We start from the raw sequence: 18,693 nt of genomic DNA on the forward strand, positions 1-18,693 counted from the left end.
GGGGAACCTCAAGCTCCCGCTGCTCTTCTAAAAGGTGACCGGTGCAGAAGGGCGCGGCCTCTGCGTGTGTTGGGGGAGAGGATTGAGATCTGGCCATGCCTTAATCACGACCGGATTCGCTTGTGCACAGTGCGGAACTGCAAAGGAAGAAATGGAGGGGGCTAGGGACGAAGGCCGCTTGCAGCCTCTGCAGAGAGGTGGGCGTGGTTACCACCATGGCCCCGCCCCGTTTAGGCAGCGACTCCAAGCTAGAGAGCCGAACCTCTCTGCATAACTATCCACCGCGCTCTACCTGGACAGTGTCAGGGTTTTCTGCAAGCTCCTGTACTCCTGAAAGCCCTCGCTGCTTCGAAGATCCATTCTGCTCGGCGTGGATTTGAGGGTAGATAAGATGCCTACTCTAGAGACCCCCTAAATCGCACATGCGCTCCCATTTTCAACTCTCTACATATATGTGATGACCTAGAGCCGCCGCTGGGAAATCACTGGAGTGGGACTTAAAACAATCTTTTTCTGCTTTGATTTTTCCCCCACTCCCTTTTTTTTTTTTTTTTTTTTTTTTGGAAACGGAGTCTCTTCTGGCTCTCCTGGAACCTGCTATGTAGATTACGGCTCGAATTGTTAAATTCCTGCCTCCACTGAGTGCTGGGATTAAAGGCGTGCCCACTGGTTTTAAAACTTTTGTGTGGCCAGGTGTAGTAGTGCTCACCTTTAATCCCAGCACTTCCACTTGGGAGGCAGAGGAGGAAAGATCTTTTTGAGTTTGAGACCAGCCTGGTCTACATAGTGAGTTCCAGGCTAGCTAAAACATTAGCCTTATATACAAACAAGGCAAACAGGGCCTTGTTGGTAGTAGACAAGCATTCTACCACAGGACTAATCTTCCACCTCTAAATCCATTCATACTTGCCTACTGTGTGTTGTGTTCTGAGAACTGCCAGCACACTTGTTTCATTATTAAGATAATGGTTAATAATTATGGATGCTGAATTTCAGCAAGAGTCGGCCAACAACTGACTCATGAGCTTTCTGTGCATGACCTCACTCATTCTTCAGAGCCACCCTATATGTGAATTTGGTTTCCCAGAAGGCAGAATTATAGGTTAGATAAATTTACCTAAGATGCATAACAAAGAAGCTGTTGTAGCACAGCCTATAATCCCAGGACTCTGAAGGCAAATTCAAGGCCAGCCTGGGCTACATGGTGAGCCTTTACTTTTTTCTGTTAACTTTCAGAGCCTACCCTTAAATTAGATTTTTTTTTTCAATTTTCAAGACAGAGCCTCTCTGTGTAACCTTGGATGTTGTGGAACTCTCTTTGTAAATCAGGCTGGCCTTGAACTCACAGAGATCCACCTGCCTCTGCCTCCCAAGGGTTGGGATTAAAGCCATGCATCACCACTGCCTGGCTTAGAATATTTTTTAATAATGTATGCATATATACTCAGGACAAAAACAAAACAGTAGGCAACAAGGTGTCTTCATTGCCACTAAACCTGACAACTTGAGTTCGATCCTCCTCAGGACTCACGTGATAGGAGAGAGCTAATTCCAGCAAGTTGTTCTCAGACCTCCACAAGTACACCGTAGCACACTCTCTCACACCAAATATAATAATAAAACTTTAAAAACATCGGAAGGGGAGAAGAAAGAGAATTCAAAAGTCCTCCCTTCCTAGATCCTGGGGTATATCTTTTACTTTATTCTGTCTGTCTTTCTGTCTGTCTGTCTCTGCGGGGGGCAGAAGGTGTCAGAGAACAATCCTTGGGCCTCAGTTCTCACTGGATCACCTGAGGTCATTAGGCTCTGTGGCAGCTACCTGCTCTACCTACTGAGCTTTCCTATCTGATTATACTTACTTTAAATTTTCTATTTGAGACGGGGTCTAACCGTGTAACACTGGCTGGCCTCAAACTCACAAGAAGCATCGTCCTCCCTCTGCCTCCCAAGTGCTGCTATTAAAGGTATTCTCCACTATTCCAGGCCCTTTAGTAACTTAATTTTGAGATAGGGTCTTTGTAGCACAGGCTGGCCTTGAAATCACCATAAATTGGCTTTGAACTCCCGAGCCCTCCTAACTTTCCCTTCAGAGTTCTGGGACTCCAGATCAGCACCACCACGCCTATCTTCAATTCTTATTTTTGTTTCCTGCCAGCAACTCCAGTTGTATTCCAGAGAGAAGCCCCAGGGTCTCACTCTGGCTCGATAACTGAGCCACACACCTCTGAGGATATACCTCCTAAAGCTATTGGTGTTTCCAAACCTTGGGGTTGACTCCACCTCGATGTATAAATTGCTTCTGTGGCTATATCTAAATTTGGTGCTGGCCATTATCTAGTGCCTTCCTGCTAAGGTAGATACAGACTTTATCTGGCTCACACCCACTCTCCATCCTCGGTCTTATTAGTTCTACTACTGGCCTTCCTTTATTGGGTGGTTCACAGGGCTAGCCTTTCTTTCTTATGTAGTGCCCAAATCTCTACTTACCAGGCCACATCCTCCACTGGGAACTCAAAAGGGGGAAGTCTGCATACCAGACAAAGGAGACTCTTGGGAGCACTCCACTACAGCCCATCTGGTCAGTCTCCCACAGTAGGGTGTGTGATCTCCATCACATTTTAGATAGAGTCTCTTTGTTGTTTTCTCCTAGACTGACTACACCAAGAATGCTGGCCCTCGAGCTTCCCGGAATTCTTTCTTCACCTTTCATCTCTGAAGTAAGAACACTGGGAGTACAAATATGTGCTTTGTACCACACCCAGCTTTATGTGGGGTGTGGGGATTCAAATCAGGGTCATCTCCACTGTTGGCAATGAGGTAGAAGCTTTGTGTCACAACTAAGGCTCTAGATTCCATCTCTAACACCACATAAGCTAGGTGTGGGAGAACACTCCTTTATTCCTGGCACTTCAGAGATAGGAGACGGAGGATCAGAAGAGGTTATCCTTGGCTACACACTGAATGTAAGTCCAACCTAAGGTACAAGAGACCTTGTCTCCATAAAAAAAAAAAAATTGTTATTTGAAAAATACAGAAAAGAAAATAGAAAAAGCACCGGCCAGAAATCAACACTACTAGCAATTTGTCTTTCTAATCTTTACACTATATCTGCATATAATTTGAGGGCCCTAGAGAGTAAAGGTTAAACCTGAGGGGTTTGACTCTACTGTTTATGGTCTGTGTTAGCTCCTTTGCCCACCCCCACCCCAGACAACCACGTGACTGAGATAAGTGCTTCTGCTGCCCTCTGGTCACTGATGAGGAAACCCAAGCAGAGAGCCTAGGCCATTTCTCTGAAGTCACCAACTGGAAGACTGCAAACTGAAATAAGAGTCTCAGCCATTTTATTGCCTGCAGCACTCTGCCCTCACGCTGGCTGGTCAGCCATCTAGACGCTACAAACTTCTGTCGGTTTTAATCATTTGAGTAAGATCCCGTGTCCCAGGCGTTTTACGCCATGTCCTATTGCAGAAGAAACACCACGACCAAGGCAACTCTGACAAAAGAACGCATTTATCTGGGGCTTGCTATAGTTGCAGAGGGTTATCCTTTATCAGCTCGGTAGGGAGCGTGGCAGCGCGCAGGTGGACATGGTGCTGGAGAGGAGCTGAGGATTGAAAAGGTTAGCAGACTTGCCCAGTCTCCATTGCACTCCCCAAACTGAACCCAGGATCTCTCCCTCTCTCTCTCTCAATCTCTCTCTCTCTCTCTCTCTCTCTCTCTCTCTCCTTGAAGTTTCCATTTTAACAGTAGATTCCGTTTTAAATGAAAACTTTATTAACCTTCAACTACCTTGAGTTTGCCATGCTCCATTAAGAGTCTGTCTCATGTTGGCTGGCTCTCTAAGCGAGCTGCCCTCTTCCTCCCCCTACCACCACCGCCCCACCCCCACCCCCAACAGGAAGACTCCAGGAAAGGGCAAAGGGAACCCAGATGTACTACTCCTACTCCCTGCCCTCCTTCCTCCTGCCCTGACCCGAGCAGTTGGCAAGTTGAGGCTTCCTGCTGGCCCAAGGCAGCCCTATGTGAGCAGTGAAACCTGGCCGAGCTCACCTGGTGAGGCCCGAGGCCCTAGGAGAAAAGAGTCGGCCAACTTGCTGTCTGTGGCCTGGCTAGAGGCGGCCCTCCAGATACAGAAAGAGGCATGGTGCCTCTTCCACTAGATTAGGAGTTGAGACCTCGCAGCACACCCAGGGCGGGCACAGAGGAATCACCCATCCTAGGGGGGTGAAAACAGGATGAGCCTGAATTGTTTTGCAATAGTGGAAAATAAGGATGTCCTCGGGAGCAAAGGTGTGACGGATGCCAGAAAAACAAAGGTACCAACCAGGAAGAGCTCTCGGTGCCTTGAGCAGGGGCAGTGGAGCCAGAAGCATATCTCAATAGAAATGGACTATTAAAAAAAAAAAAGTCTGTGTTGTCAAGTTATCAGTAAATGCTTGGAAATAAGGACAAACTACGTCATCCAAGTGTTCCTGGCTCTGCACTGCTACGGTTTACACAGGGTGATTGCTTTTTCTTGGTTTGTTGATTGGCTGATTGGTTGTTGTTTTCTTTTTCCAAACAGTTTTACTCTGTTGCCCAGGCTGGCCTGGAAGTTAATCTTCCTGCCTCTGGGGCAAGGTGTATGCCACAATACTCAACAGGATTTAGGATTTTCTTTTCTCTTCTCTTCTCTTCTCTTCTCTTCTCTTCTCTTCTCTTCTCTTCTCTTCTCTTCTTTCTTTTCTTTTTCTTTCTTTCTTTCTTTCTTTTCTTTCTGTTTTGTTTTGTTTTGTTTTGTGTTTTTCAAGACAGGGTTTCTCTGTGTAGCCCTGGCTGTCCTGGAACTCACTCTAGACCAGGCTGGCCTCAAACTCAGAAATCTGCCTGCCTCTGCCTCCCAAGTGCTGGGATTAAAGGCGTGCGCCACCACCACCTGGCTAGGGTTTTCTTTTCTTATTTTCTTTTCTTTTTTTCTTTTTCTTTTCTTTCTTTCTTTTTTTTTTTTTTTTTTTTTTTGAGATAGAGTTTCTCTGTGTAGCCCTGGCCGTCCTTGAACTCATGACGGTGGATATCTTTTTCTGTCGGCTTACAAAGGAAAAAACACACACACACAAACTACAAAGACTTCATACACAGGTACAGGAAGGGCTGCCTGGTGGTCAGCTCTGACCCAATATATTTTAGAAGTAATAGTTCATATTGACCTATGATTTGATGGGTCCTACGTAAAGCTTTGTGGAATTTCTTTCCTTCTTTCTTTCTTTTTTTTCTTTCTTTTTAAGATTTATTTATTTATTTTATGTTAGTGCACTGTTACTGTCATTAGACATACCAGAAGAGGGCATCTGATCCCACTATAGATGGTTGTGAGCCACCATGTGGTTGCTGGGACTTGAACTCAAGACCTCTGGGAGAGCACTCAGTGCTCTTAACTGCTGAGCCATCTCTCCAGCCCCAGTGGAATCTCTTAAGATTAGCAAACCTCATACAGACCATTCAAACCATACAGAACAGAGCAGGGGATGTGGTCAGCATGTCCTTGAGCCAAGCCATTTCTCTATGTCAGTGACTGGCAGAAATGTTACAGCAACAATATGAAATAGCTGACAAACATAAAACGCAGTGACTTCAGCTATTCTGGAGGCATCAAACCATAACACTCTATTGACCAGGCTGGCTTCGAACTCAGAGATCCACCGGTCTCTGCCTCCAGAATGCTGGGATTAAAGGTATGTTCCACCACCGCCTGATGATTTAAAATTATTTCACAATTAGAAGAAAAAAAAAAAAAAACTTCCCCAAAATATTATTCAGACCTGGGAGTCTCTGCAGCTGTGCTCTGGGCAAGGAAGTGGGTGTGTCCTGGTAGAAGCAGTTACTCAAAGGGAATGGGAAGAGGACCAGAAAGCAACAAAGGACTTAACATCGCCCCCTTGTGGTAAGGGGGGGGGCCTCAGCTGGAAGAGCGGAATCTGATTGCTCCGCTGGTGAAATGAGCCAGATTAGCATATATTAAAGGGAGATTTATTGAAGCTGTTCTCCGGCGAGTTCACAGGCCCGAAGGATTGAGGCCAGGGGAGTTGCCATGGGGCGGGGACGCAGAGAAAGAAGAGAAGGGAGAAGAGAGGAGAGGGAGGGGGAGGGAAAGAGAGAGAGTGACCAAACTGTCTGAATTTTATAGGAAGGAGCCTCTGGAGGAAGGGCAGCCCGGCCCCTGGGCTGGAGAGTTCAAAGTTGGGGACAGGGTATGCCTGGTAGGGACTGAGGGGTGCTGGGAGAACCTGGAGGCCATGTCTGTTTTGATAAGTAAAATGTGCTCCTCAGTCCATTGTCTGGAAGTCCGAAACCAAGCGAATCCCCTCCAGGCAAGGCGCTCTGGTGGGATTCTTTGGCGAGGGTAGGGACGCAGACAGTGGATAAGATTACACAAAACTGTTGGTCCTGGAATGAAGACAAGGCAGAGTGTGAAAGGCCAACCTTAGAAGCCTGACCTGAGACAAGGGCTCCAGGGAATCCAAAGCAGCCGAAGGTCTTGCAATAGGTTTCACTTCTCGAGGTACGATAGGAGACGCCCTGAGGGGCCTTTGAGAGATAAACCCTCCTCCACTTCCTTTCCCCTCCCCTTTTTCCCTTCTTCTCGGTAAGTAGCTCAGGCAGGCCTCAAACTGGGAAGCCAAGGGTGATCTTGAACTTCTGTTTCCGCCTCCCAGCCGCTGGGATGAAAGATGGGCACAATCTCACGTGACTTTAGACGTCCCCTGGGGGAGGGGTGCAGGTGTCTCACCTTGTAACCCTTACTGGCCTGGAGCCAACTGACTCAGTGTGAAAACAGGCTGGCCTCTAAGTAACTTCCTAGCAAAATCATGTGGAGTGCTGGGATTTCGGGCATGGTTCACAAGCCCGGCTCTAACATAGGCTTTTAAGGTATCTTTACCGTGCGCTGTACTCGCCAGGTAAGTAGGTTATCTCCCACCTGTGCTGACGTGCACACCTGGACAGGGGTGCACTCAAGTCCCGAAAGCAGAGCAGCTTCTCCTATCCCTATAATGACTAGGATTCAGGAATGGACGTGGCCCTGGCCTCCCAGAGGGTTATCAGTAAGCACCACGTGAAACCACAGCAAGATCCACACACAAGAGACTCCTGACTCCGAATACCCTACAGAAGCCAGAAACAGAAGGAATGAACCCCCTGGTTATAGCAGTGGGGGATTTTCAGCCAGATGTGCAGCTGACAGGATAGAATAATCAGACAGGGGTGGGTGATGTAGCTTGGTTGGAAGAGTGCTTGCCCAGCATTCAAGCAGTCCTGGATTCAATGCCCTGTATGTATAAGTCAGTAGCATCAGTGCATGCCTGCAATTCCAATACCCTGGGTGTGGAGGCAGGTGAGTTTGAAATTCAAGTTTATTCTCAGCTATATAGTGACTTTGAGACCGGCTTGGGCTACATAAGGCCCAGTCCAAATCATCATCATCATCCATAGAAGTAGCCATTCTATCCCCACCTTAGGACCTCTAAAAGGGCTTGTAGGGGGGACAGAGATCCTTGTGCTCACAGATAAGCACTAGGGGAATCTAAAATGTTAGCAAACAGGGTCCCCCCACCCCTTCAAGTGAAGGAATGCAATACCTGATGTATGCCCAGAAGCTTGGGAGCATACTAGCCTGGTGACCTCTGCGATATCCATATAGACAGAGACACACAGTTTTTCTCAGTCTATAGATCCTATCCTTTTTTGTTTGTTTTTTGAGACAGGGTTTCTCTGTGTAGCCCTGGCTGTCCTGGAACTCACTCTGTAGACCAGGCTGGCCTGGAACTCAGTCACATCACATCTTTATTTAACTTGCTTTATTGTGCACTTATCACCAGGGAAGTTTTCACCAAATTGTGCTGTGCTTAAATATACCTAAAAGAAACCATTCAGGGTCAGATTCCTGGAGTTTGACCAATACTGGCTACCTAATTGTGACGAACCAAACAGCCTTCTTGAGTCCCTCCACAGTTACTCAGCTGGCTGTGGAGGTTGCAGAGAGGCCTGCAGTAGCTCGGTGCTAGAATGCTTGCCTGGCATTCACAGAGTCATGGGTTTAATTCTCATTACAGGAAATAAAACTGAAAAATGACTTCTCAAAAAGCAGACAGTTATCATCTGTGCTGGTAAGGGCAGTGTCACAGCCATGCCAAGTGCCTGAGTCACATCCTCCCACACAGGGGCAAACATGGCTGCAGAAAGCATCTAATAGCCAGTCAGGAGGATGAAAAGCCCACAAACACCACAGAGGAGCAGCAGGGACACAGGGAAGGGCAATGGGCAGCAACATTCTGGACCACCTAGAGTGTATCACTGATGGAGAGATACTGGCCGCTCATCTTCCAGCAAACGTCGTTGAAGCCATAAATCCATTCCTAATGGGAAATTCAAAAAGCTTATGTAGTTGCTATTATTTCAAAAAATATATTGACAGTAACAGTGAATTTTAAAAGAGACTATGAATTTGATGGAGATCAGGGAAGGGTACACGGGAGAACTTAGGAGAGAGGACAGGGAGAGAAGATGCTGTAATTAAATTATAATCTCAAAGAAAAATTTAAAATACATCAGGGCTAAAGTATACTCTGGGGTAAAATGTCTGCCCTGGCCGGGCGTGGTGGTGCACGCCTTTAATCCCAGCACTCGGGAGGCAGAGGCAGGAGGATTTCTGAGTTCGAGGCCAGCCTGGTCTACAAAGTGAGCTCCAGGACAGCCAGAGCTATACAGAGAAACCCTGCCTAGAAAAACCAAAAAAAAAAAAAAAAAAAAAAGTCTGCCCTGTATCCACAAAACCCAGGGTTCTACTTCCTAAAGGAAAATAAAATATAAATAAAACAAGGTCTTGGTAAGAATTTATTTCAGTTTTCCTTTTCTTGTCCTTTTGTTTGTATTTCGAGACAGAGTACCAATGTCCCATAGTTTGTTTGTTTGTTTGTTTTTTCCTTTTGAGATAAAGTTCCAGTATGTAGCCCAGGCTGGCCTCGAACCTGTGATTCTCCTGCCCCAGGCTCCTAGTACTAGGATTACATGGATGTGCTATAGCAACCAGCTAAATAAAACACATTTGAATATTTAACTGTAAAAGTAGCTTTTATTCAAGTCTGAAGTAAGTGCTTACTGCCTTAGTCTGCTAACCTACACCTAGTCCTGGAAGCTTCTAGCCTCTGTACAATCTAATCCAGGCCTAGAATTTTTTCAGCCTCTCGCTCACCCTCCCTAGTTCTTTCTGAATTCTGGCTGGCTGGTTCAGCTCAGCCATTCTTGGAAATTCTTCTCCAAGCTGACTGAGTCAATGGGGCTTCTCTCTCTCTCTCTGGCTCTCCTGAATCACTCTACTTGACATCATACTAACTTTGGCAGTCTGATCTAATCTTCTGGTTCCTTCTCATTCTCTGGCTTGTCTGTCTTCACCTGTGTCTAGCTCAGTGTCTCTTCAGCCGGTCTCAGTAAAACTGCCTTTCTCCCTCCCCTCTCTCTCTGCACTGCCCCTCAATTACCTTCCCTTCCCTCTTTCTTCCCATGAGAGTTGGGTGTATCCTAGCCTGACAAATCTTTCTCTGATTCATCACTTTGTCTGCCACTCAATTAGATACCACTTTCAAACATGGGTGCTTCTTTCTACAAACTAATTTACCTTCGTTGTTTGGGATTAAAGGTTTGTGCTGAGACAAAGTTTGGAGCTGAGATGAAAGGATGGACCATGTAGAGACTGCCATATCCAGGGATCCACCCCATAATCAGCATCCAAAGGCTGACACCATTGCATACACTAGCAAGATTTTATTGAAAGGACCCAGATGTAGCTGTCTCTTGTGAGACTATGCCGGGGCCTAGCAAACACAGAAGTGGATGCTCACAGTCAGCTAATGGATGGATCATAGGGCTCCCAATGGAGGAGCTAGAGAAAGTAGCCAAGGAGCTAAAGGGATCTGCAACCCTATAGGTGGAACAACATTATGAACTAACCAGTACCCCGGAGCTCTTGACTCTAGCTGCATATATATCAAAAGATGGCCTAGTCGGCCATCACTGGAAAGAGAGGCCCATTGGACTTGCAAACTTTATATGCCCCAGTACAGGGGAACACCAGGGCCAAAAAGGGGGAGTGGGTGGGCAGGGAGTGGGGGTGGGTGGATATGGGGGACTTTTGGTATAGCATTGGAAATGTAAATGAGCTAAATACCTAATAAAAAATGGAAAAAAAAATTAAAAAAAATAAAAAAAATAAAAAAGGTTTGTGCTAAGGCTGAGCCACTCCATAACACAAACTCAGGTTTCATGTTATCAAGAAACTTAACATTAGTTTCTTATTGTATTTACTGCTTAATGGCTTAAAATACCACAAATCTGGTATGGGGGACAGAGGTAGCCAGATCTCTGTGAATTTGAGGCCAGCCTGGTCTAAAAAGTGAGTTGAGGATAGCCAGGGCTACATAGAGAGACCCTGCCTTAAAAAAGAAAAGAAAAGAAAGAAAGAAAGAAAGAAAGAAAGAAAGAAAGAAAGAAAGAAAGAAAGAAAAAGACCACAAAGTTATTTTCTTCTTCTGAAGTCTGGAGCTGGAAATCTAGAATTAGTTCCATTGGGCCCAAGTCAGTGTAGACAGGGTTAGGTCTATTGGGAGACCCTGGGGAGGGTCTGTTTGTTTGTCTTTTATTTATGAGCCTTTCTTTAAGCTCTTCCTGCTCCCCTGTGTCTATTTTCCATCCCTTACTTCCTTGGTCAAATTTTCTTTTTTTCCTTTAAAATGCTTAATTTTGTTATTACAAGGGGGTTGGTGCATACCATGACACACTTGTGGAGGTCAGGGGACAGCTTTCCAGAGTTGGTTCCTTCCTTCCACCTTTATGTAGGGTCTGGGGATTGAACTCAGGTTGCCAGGTTTTCGGAGCCAGTGTCTGTACCCACCCAAGCATCTGCTCTGCCCTCCCTCTAACAGCCTCTCCATGGTGATCAACCTTCACTATCCCTCTGATGCGGCCTAGGATGACCTGGGAGTGGGCTTCTGCCCTGGCTGGTGGAGAATTATCTTGACTAAGGTAACTGAAGTGGGATCTATCCACTGTGGGATGCATCATCCTTGGTTGGGAGCCTGGATGGTATAGAGAAAGCCTGATGGGCATCTGCATGCATCCCTAGATCTCTGCTTCCTGGTTGTGGATGGTACGTGACTGTTTTTGTTAGGGTTTATATTGCTTCAAAGAAACACTATAAGCAAATAGCAAATTGGGGAAGAAGGGATTTATTCATCTTACACTTTCACATTGCTGTTCAACACCAAAGGAAGTCAGGACAGGGACTCACACAGAGCAGGAACCTGGAGGTTGAAGCTGATGCAGAGGCCATGGAGGGATGCTGCTTATGGGTTTGCTCCCCCTAGCTTGCTCAGCCTGCTTTCTTATAGAACCCAGGCCCATCAACCCACATGGGCTGGGCCTTACCCAATCCATCACTAATTGAGAAATGCCTTACAGCTAGATCTCATGGAGATATTTCTCAACTGAGGCTCCTTCCTAGCTTGACTCTAGCTTGTGTCAGCCAGGACAGTTGTGGGGCAGTGGGCTGTACACAGACAGCCTGGTCTCCAGTCGAGCATAGGTCTTGAACCCTGGAGCCCCAGCTGGCAGAGATTTCCACCTGCATGGGATGGCAGGGGTTTGGCCACGCCTCCTGGGCACCTGGCTCCTGTCACAGCCCCCCTGCAGAGAGGTATGAGGCATCAATCCTGTAGTAGCTGCACCAATCCCTCCACATGCAAATAAGGTTTCTCAGTCCAAGCCAATGAGAAGTACTTACTGACAAACTCTGAATCATCCCCAAAACTATATATAAGTCTGATCCAGGGGATAAAGGTATGTGAGAACTACTCATTGTCCGAGACTTTGTCCTAAGAGCTGTAAACACTTGGGGAGAGATCGGCTTTCCCGAAGCGAAGCGCTGCCTGAGGTCCTGCCACACTACTAACTAGCTAGTCGGCTTCTCCTGACTCAGTGCAGGGCAGCCCGGAATGGAGCTGACCAGCACAGCAGAAGCCAGGAAGCGACTTCCCCTCCTTGCCCGCATTCTTCGCTTCCTTTCGCTGGAACCTTCGCACCAGGCCTGGCCAGAGATCTCCGTGGAAAACCTCTGGTACCCAGGCCCAGAGACAGTGAACAACTGCTTAGATCTCTGCATTCTTCACTTCCCACCATGAGCTGTACCCCTGCAGTGTGAGCCAGAATAAACCTTTTTTTCCCTTCAAGTAATTTTGTCACGGCATTTTATCATAAAAACATGAAAAGAAACTAAGACGACAATGTAGCAAGATCGCGACTCAAACAAACCATAGAAACAAGAAAAAAAAAAAAAAAACAAAAACCCTACCCCGTCTGTTTAAAGCACTTGTGCTACTGAAAAGGACCCAGGTTCTGTTCCAAGAGCCCTTATAGTGTCCCACAACTCCCTTTAACTCCAGTTCCTGAAAATCTGACACCTTCTGCCCTCCTCTCGCTCCAGGCACATAGATTGTGAACATATATATGTATAAGCAAACTCTCTCACACATAAAATAATAATAAGCCTTAAAAAAAAAAAAAAGAAAAGAAAAAAAAAAACCTACACTGTCAAGATCCAAAAAGGTTCCCCGGCCAGGCAGTGGTGACACATGTCCTTAATCCTAGCACTTGGGAGGTGGAGGCAGAGGCAGGCAGATTTGAGTTTGAGGCCAGCCTGGTCTAAAGAGTGAGTTCCAGGACAGCCAGGGCTACACAGAGAAACCCTGTCTCAGAAAAAAAAAAATGTCTGGTACAAAGACGGTGTTACACTACAAAATGGCTTCCATTTCCCAAGAGATCTCTCATCTAATCGACCCTGAGAGTTGTGCAGCAAGAGAGAGGAGAGAGAAGCAGGTTAAGAGGTACCATGAGGAAGGTGAAAGACAAAACCAGAAATTAGGGCAGTCCACAGAATGACTGATCCAGTTTTTCAACCTATCATTATCAGGAGAAATTAAAGAAAGGGAAAGACTACTCTAGATTAAAAGAAATTTCAGAGCTGTAATTACTGACTGCAACTCGTGGACCCCGGTGCCAACAGGCTGGAAATGAAAGGGCATTTTTGAGACAATTAGGGAAATTTGAACGTGACCTAGCAGTAGCGAGTGTGGAGGAAGTGTTATGAGCTTAGTTCAGTGTAGTAGGGGCAGGGGCAGCATCTGTGGAAGAAAGAGACACTAAGTCTAGACTGTTTCAGAGTACTTTAGGAACAGTAACAGCAGCACACAACAGGACCAGCTCCTAGAGTGCGAGGTTTGCTTAGTGGAGGGGTGATGGTGGCATCTATGGGAGGGAACCATCACCAGGGCTGGGGCGAGACTTCCTAGTGGCTTGGTTGTTTGGTGAGTGAGGGGTGGGGATCACCCAGGATTCTGTAAGTATCCCAGGCTCTGCAAGTCAGCTCAGTAACCGCATTAGTTCACCAAGTAGGACTTTGGAATCGTTAAATACTTGATCTGCTGTTTGTGAGTCTACCCAGGGGTGAGTAGACTTTGGGGGTGAATCCTCCCCCCACAAATAAAACCCAGCCTGCCTCTAGTTACAAATGAATCCCAAGTATTGAAGACTCAACCCCCACTACCGCAGGGCTCAGGAATAGGGCTTTGGAAAGTGATCAGATCACAAAGGGTCTAATGTCCCCTGGGAACACAGCCTCGGACAGCCTCATAGTTGGAGCCATTACCCCCCCACCCCCACCCCCACCCCCACCCCCACCCCCACGATAGTGAGGCAGACTTAGGAAGTTGCACCCAGCTGAGGGGTGTTGACCTTGGAAGGACTCTAACTCATCCTGGGCCTTTCTGTCTTTCTGATTCTGGCCACCAAGGTGACCAGCTTTGTCCACTGCATACTCCCCTTCTGACCTAGTGGCAGCACCAAGTAACCATGAACCGAAACCTTCAACCCCAGAACAGTTTCTTCCTTTCCGTTGACGTTCTCAAGTGTTTTGTGGTGGTGATGATAAGCCGACTCAGCCACTGGTCTGTCTTAGAGATATGCTTGAACATTTTCTTTTTTTTTTTTTTTTAAGATTTGTTTATTATATGTAAGTACACTGTAGCTGTCCTCAGATACTCCAGAAGAGGGCATCAGATTTCATTACAGATGGTTGTGAGCCACCATGTGGTTGCTGGGATTTGAACTCGGGACCTTCGGAAGAGCAGTCGGCGCTCTTAACCACTGAGCCATCTCGCCAGCCCTATTTTGAAATTCTTAGAGAAAGCTGTTCTTTTAACATTTATAAAGTCCCCCAAGCCTTACTGTTAGAAAAATATATATATACTCTTTAAAAAATATTTTTAAAGCTGTGTGATGATAGGAGACACCTTTAGCCCCAGCATTTGGAAGAAAGAAGCAGGCAGATCTGTGGAAGTTCAAGGTTAGCCTGATCTCTATTATGAGTTGTAGGCCAGCCAGGGCTACTTAGTGAGACCATATTTAAAGAAAGAGGAGGAGGAGGAGAGGGGGAGAAGGAGGAAGAGAGGGAGGAGGTGAACGAGGAGGAAAATATAAATAAACATATGTATACATGTATGTCTTGGGAGGAGGAACTTGTATAGAAGATGGGACCCTTATCTGAGAAGCTAAATTCACCAGTGTTTTTACAAAAAAACAGAAAAACCAAAAACCAAACCAAACCAAAAACATGGCAGAGAGGCTGGTAAACTATAAGGAGAAAACCTATCACTCACAAAAAAAAACATAGAGGTCAAATTATATAGTGATTTAATAGAGGAGGCACCATTTAGCTATACCTGTATTGATTTATTTGCTAACTATTTTTTCTAGAATTTTCTGTCTTCCTGAAGACTGCTCCTCAGCAGGGTTTTTGCACCTGTTTATTGGGCTAAGCACAGCTTTTGTTTATTCTGACTGTATCCTCAATTCACCTTACTCGTCAAAGCTAATTTCGCTGAATGTTTAATTCTAACATGGTAGCTATTTCCTTCTCATCCATTGAGGATATTATTCTACTATGGTCTGTTTACCCTTGCTGGTAAGAAGCCTGTCAGCTCCATAGTTATTTCTTTGTAGATGGTGTGACTTTGCTTTCTAATTGTCTGGAAAAAAAAATCCTTTTTGTTGTAGAAATTTTCAAAAACCCTAAAGTAGACAGAAGAATATAATGAGTGTTTTCATTTTCAATATTTAGTTTCAAAAGTTGTCAACATTTATCTCTATTCTGCTCCTCTCCCCACAGTCTTTTTTCTCCTGAGGCACGGTTTCAAATAGCCCAGGCTAGCCTTAAACCCCATATATAATTGAGGATGACCCTGTATTTCTTTCTTCTTCTTCTTCTTCTTCTTCTTCTTCTTCTTCTTCTTCTTCTTCTTCTTCTTCTTCTTCTTCTTCTTCTTCTTCTTCTTCTTCTTCTCCTTCTCTTCCTCCTCCTCCTCCTCCTCCTCCTCCTCCTCCTCCTCCTCTTCTTCTTCTTCTTCTTCTTCTTCTTCTTCTTCTTCTTCTTCTTCTTCTTCTTCTTCTTCTTCTCCTTCTCCTCCTCCTCCTCCTCCTCCTCCTCCTTTGTTTATTTTTGTTTGTTTGTTTTGTTTTGTTTTTTGAGCCAGGGCTTCTCTGTGTAGCCCTGGCTGTCCTAGAACTCACAGAGGCCCAAAGCACTGGGACCAAAGTGTGCACCATCACTGCCCAGCTTGACCCTGTATTACTAATCCTTGTATCTTTATTTCCCAAGTGTTGGGACTGCAGACAAGTACTGCCATGCCTAGTTTACAAGTTTCTGGAACTCAAACCTAGTTCTTTGTCATGCTAGGCAAGCTCTCTATCAACTGAGTGACATCCCTAGGTCCCAATGACATAAACTATTACTCACAAACACAAAACTATGTCATGTACATGGTGGCATGCCCTGTAACCACCACTCTTTGGATACTGAGTTAGGAGGATTGCTGAGAGCACAAGATGTGAGTTCAGGATGGCCAGAGATGCAAATGTATCAAGGCCTTGAAACAAACTAGACAGGGATGTGCCTGTGTGGGAGCCAGTTGTCCTCCCTGAACGGAGGGAAGTGAAAACCAAGGGTCCCTACTGCCTTTTAGGTTGGAGAAAAGAGTCTTGTTCCAGATGGAGGAAAAGATTAAACACACACACACACACACACACACACACACACACACACACATTTGTTGTTTTGCTTGCTTGGTTGGTTGGTTGGTTTTTGTTTTTGTTTTTTTTTCCAAGACAGGGTTTTTCTGTGTAGCCCTGGCTATCCTGGAACTCACTTTGTAGACCAAGCTGGCCTTAAACTCAGAGATTCTCCTCTCCTCTGCCTGCCTGGATTGAAGGAGTACACCACCACCTCCCACCTTACACTGGCTTTTTTTTTTTAAGACAAGGTTACACAATCTAGACCCAATTGACCTTGATTTTTGTTTGTTTGTTTTTGAGATAGGACCTCATTGTGTAAGCTATTGTCCTGGAATTCACTATGTAGACCAGGCTGGCCCTGTGCACTACCACACTCAGTTTCACCTTGAATCTGAGACCCTCCTGCCCTAGCCCGCCACATGTTGAGATTGTGCATGTGTGACACTGATATGTAGCTTTCGAAAGTTTATAATTTCTTTTCTTGAGACAAAATTTCATGTAACCCAGGCTGGGTAATAATGACCTTAAACTCCTGATCGTCCTGCTTCCTCCTCCAAGTTCTGGGAGTATGGACGATGGATGGAGTGAGCATCTCCAAGGCCAGCTGCTGCTGCTGCTGCTGCTCCTTTTTTTTTTTTTTTTTTTTTTTTTTTGGTTTTTCGAGACAGGGTTTCTCTGTGTAGCCCTGGCTGTCCTGGAACGCACTCTGTAGACCAGGCTGGCCTCGAACTCAGAAATCTGCCTGCCTCTGCCTCCCAGAGTGCTGGGATTAAAGGCGTGCGCCACCACCGCCGGGCTCCTCCTCCTCCTCCTCCTCCTCCTCCTCCTCCTCCTCCTCCTCCTCCTCCTCCTCCTCCTCCTCCTTATTGGTTTTTCGAGACAGGGTTTCTCTGTTATTGTGTGGTTATATCGAACTTTGAACTCTACTTCCAAGGCACCAGGTTCGGCTCAGCATTTTCGGTCCTCTAGGTCTCCAGACCTTTTGCCCAAGTTCTCTCTGCATTTAGCTGAGTGCGCCCTCTGCTGCTCACATGCAGAACTCAAAACTATAAAGTCTATGGACATTAGCACAGGCAGTTCCCCGCTTTTTCAGGGTTTGGGACCCCACCTCACCCCCACTCTGTCTCTCCAGGAGAATAAAACTCTTTGCCTTGGCCTGCAAGCCGTTGCTAAGTTGAGTCTGTACACTCTGATAACCATCCCTCTTCCTCGGCCCCTGGTCGTCTCCTCTGCCCCAAATTCTCCATGCAGCGCAGAGTTGCCCTCTTCCCTTGCTGTCCTCCCCACTTCTGGCTCACAAGAGTCAGAGTGAGAGTGGGCTTTCAGGACTTAGATGGAGATGGCCCTTCAGGAATGAATAAAGGGATTGCCAGTCACCAAGCCAGATTTCTGGAACCCACATGAAACCAGAGAGAACCAACTCTAGAAAGTTGTACATACACACAGAGAAGGGTGGGGGAGAGGAAGAGAAAATAAATACAATACAACTTTTACAAAAAGAAAAAGACAAGGCTCTTCTAATGAGACCACAGCACATGCCAACCAAGAGGCATCCCTCCTTCTCGGTGTCAGGAGAGACCCTGAGAAGCCACACTTCTGGAACTAGGAACCGGGGTCCACATTTCCCTGTAGCATCTTTTAAAAAAAATACTTATTAATTATATGTAAGTACACTGTAGCTGTTTTTAGACACACCAGAAAAGGTCATCCAATCTCATTACAGATGATTGTGAGCCACCATGTGGTTGCTGGGATTTGAACTCAGGGCCTTCAGAAAAGCAGTCAGTGCTCTTAACCGCTGAGCTATCTCTTCAACTCCCTCCTGTAGCATCTTTGTTTGTTTGTTTGTTTGTTTGTTTGTTTTAAGACAGGGTCCCTGTTGTGTTAGTCTCCAACCATAAAACTGTTTTGTTGCTACTTCATAACTGTAATTTTGCTACTATTATGAATCATAAAGTAGATATCTGATATATAACCTCTGTGAAAGGTTCGTTCAACCCTCCGCCAAGGGGTCAAGACCCACAGGTTAAGAACCACTGCTCTATGTAGACCAAGCTGGCATCGAACTCACAGAGATCTGCCTTCCTAAGCACGGGGGTGGGGTGGGGTGGGGCTGCCCTTGCCTTACAGAGAAAACAGTTACATCTTGCCTAAGCATGGCTATGCATTCTGAGAAATGTGATTTGGGTGAAGTTTTGGATTATGTGAACATCTCAGAGTACACCGACACAAACTAAGAATGCCGCAAAAACACTGGGCTAAGCTATAGATTTTCAAAATTATTGCCACAGGGTCTTGCTGTGGGACTCACTATGGAGCCTAAATGACCTTGAGTTTCAAAGGATCTTTCTACTTCAGCCTCCGAGGTGCTGGAGTTACAGGCTTGCGTTGCCATGATCCATAGGATATATAATCTTATAAGGCTACCTACCATTGCACAGAAGTCTTAGAAACAGCCTAGCCTCCTGTTTCATCCGTTGTCAGCAAGGAGTTTAATGTCAAGATTCTGCCACACAGGGTAGATGAGATGGCTGGCAGGAA

At 45.9% G+C, this 18,693-nt stretch overlaps 1 long non-coding RNA gene across 1 annotated transcript; it reads left to right on the forward strand.

The window, feature by feature from the left end:
• Window positions 1-13: 13 nt before the first annotated feature.
• Window positions 14-12,125, forward strand: 4933423K11Rik. The gene is made up of 4 exons (XR_869208.2): window positions 14-382; window positions 2,651-2,717; window positions 10,956-11,055; window positions 12,008-12,125. It is a non-coding gene; the product is annotated as an RIKEN cDNA 4933423K11 gene (long non-coding RNA).
• Window positions 12,126-18,693: the final 6,568 nt, after the last annotated feature.

This window comes from Mus musculus, chromosome 6, assembly GCF_000001635.26.
Source record: "Mus musculus strain C57BL/6J chromosome 6, GRCm38.p6 C57BL/6J".
Classification (NCBI taxonomy): domain Eukaryota; kingdom Metazoa; phylum Chordata; class Mammalia; order Rodentia; family Muridae; genus Mus; species Mus musculus.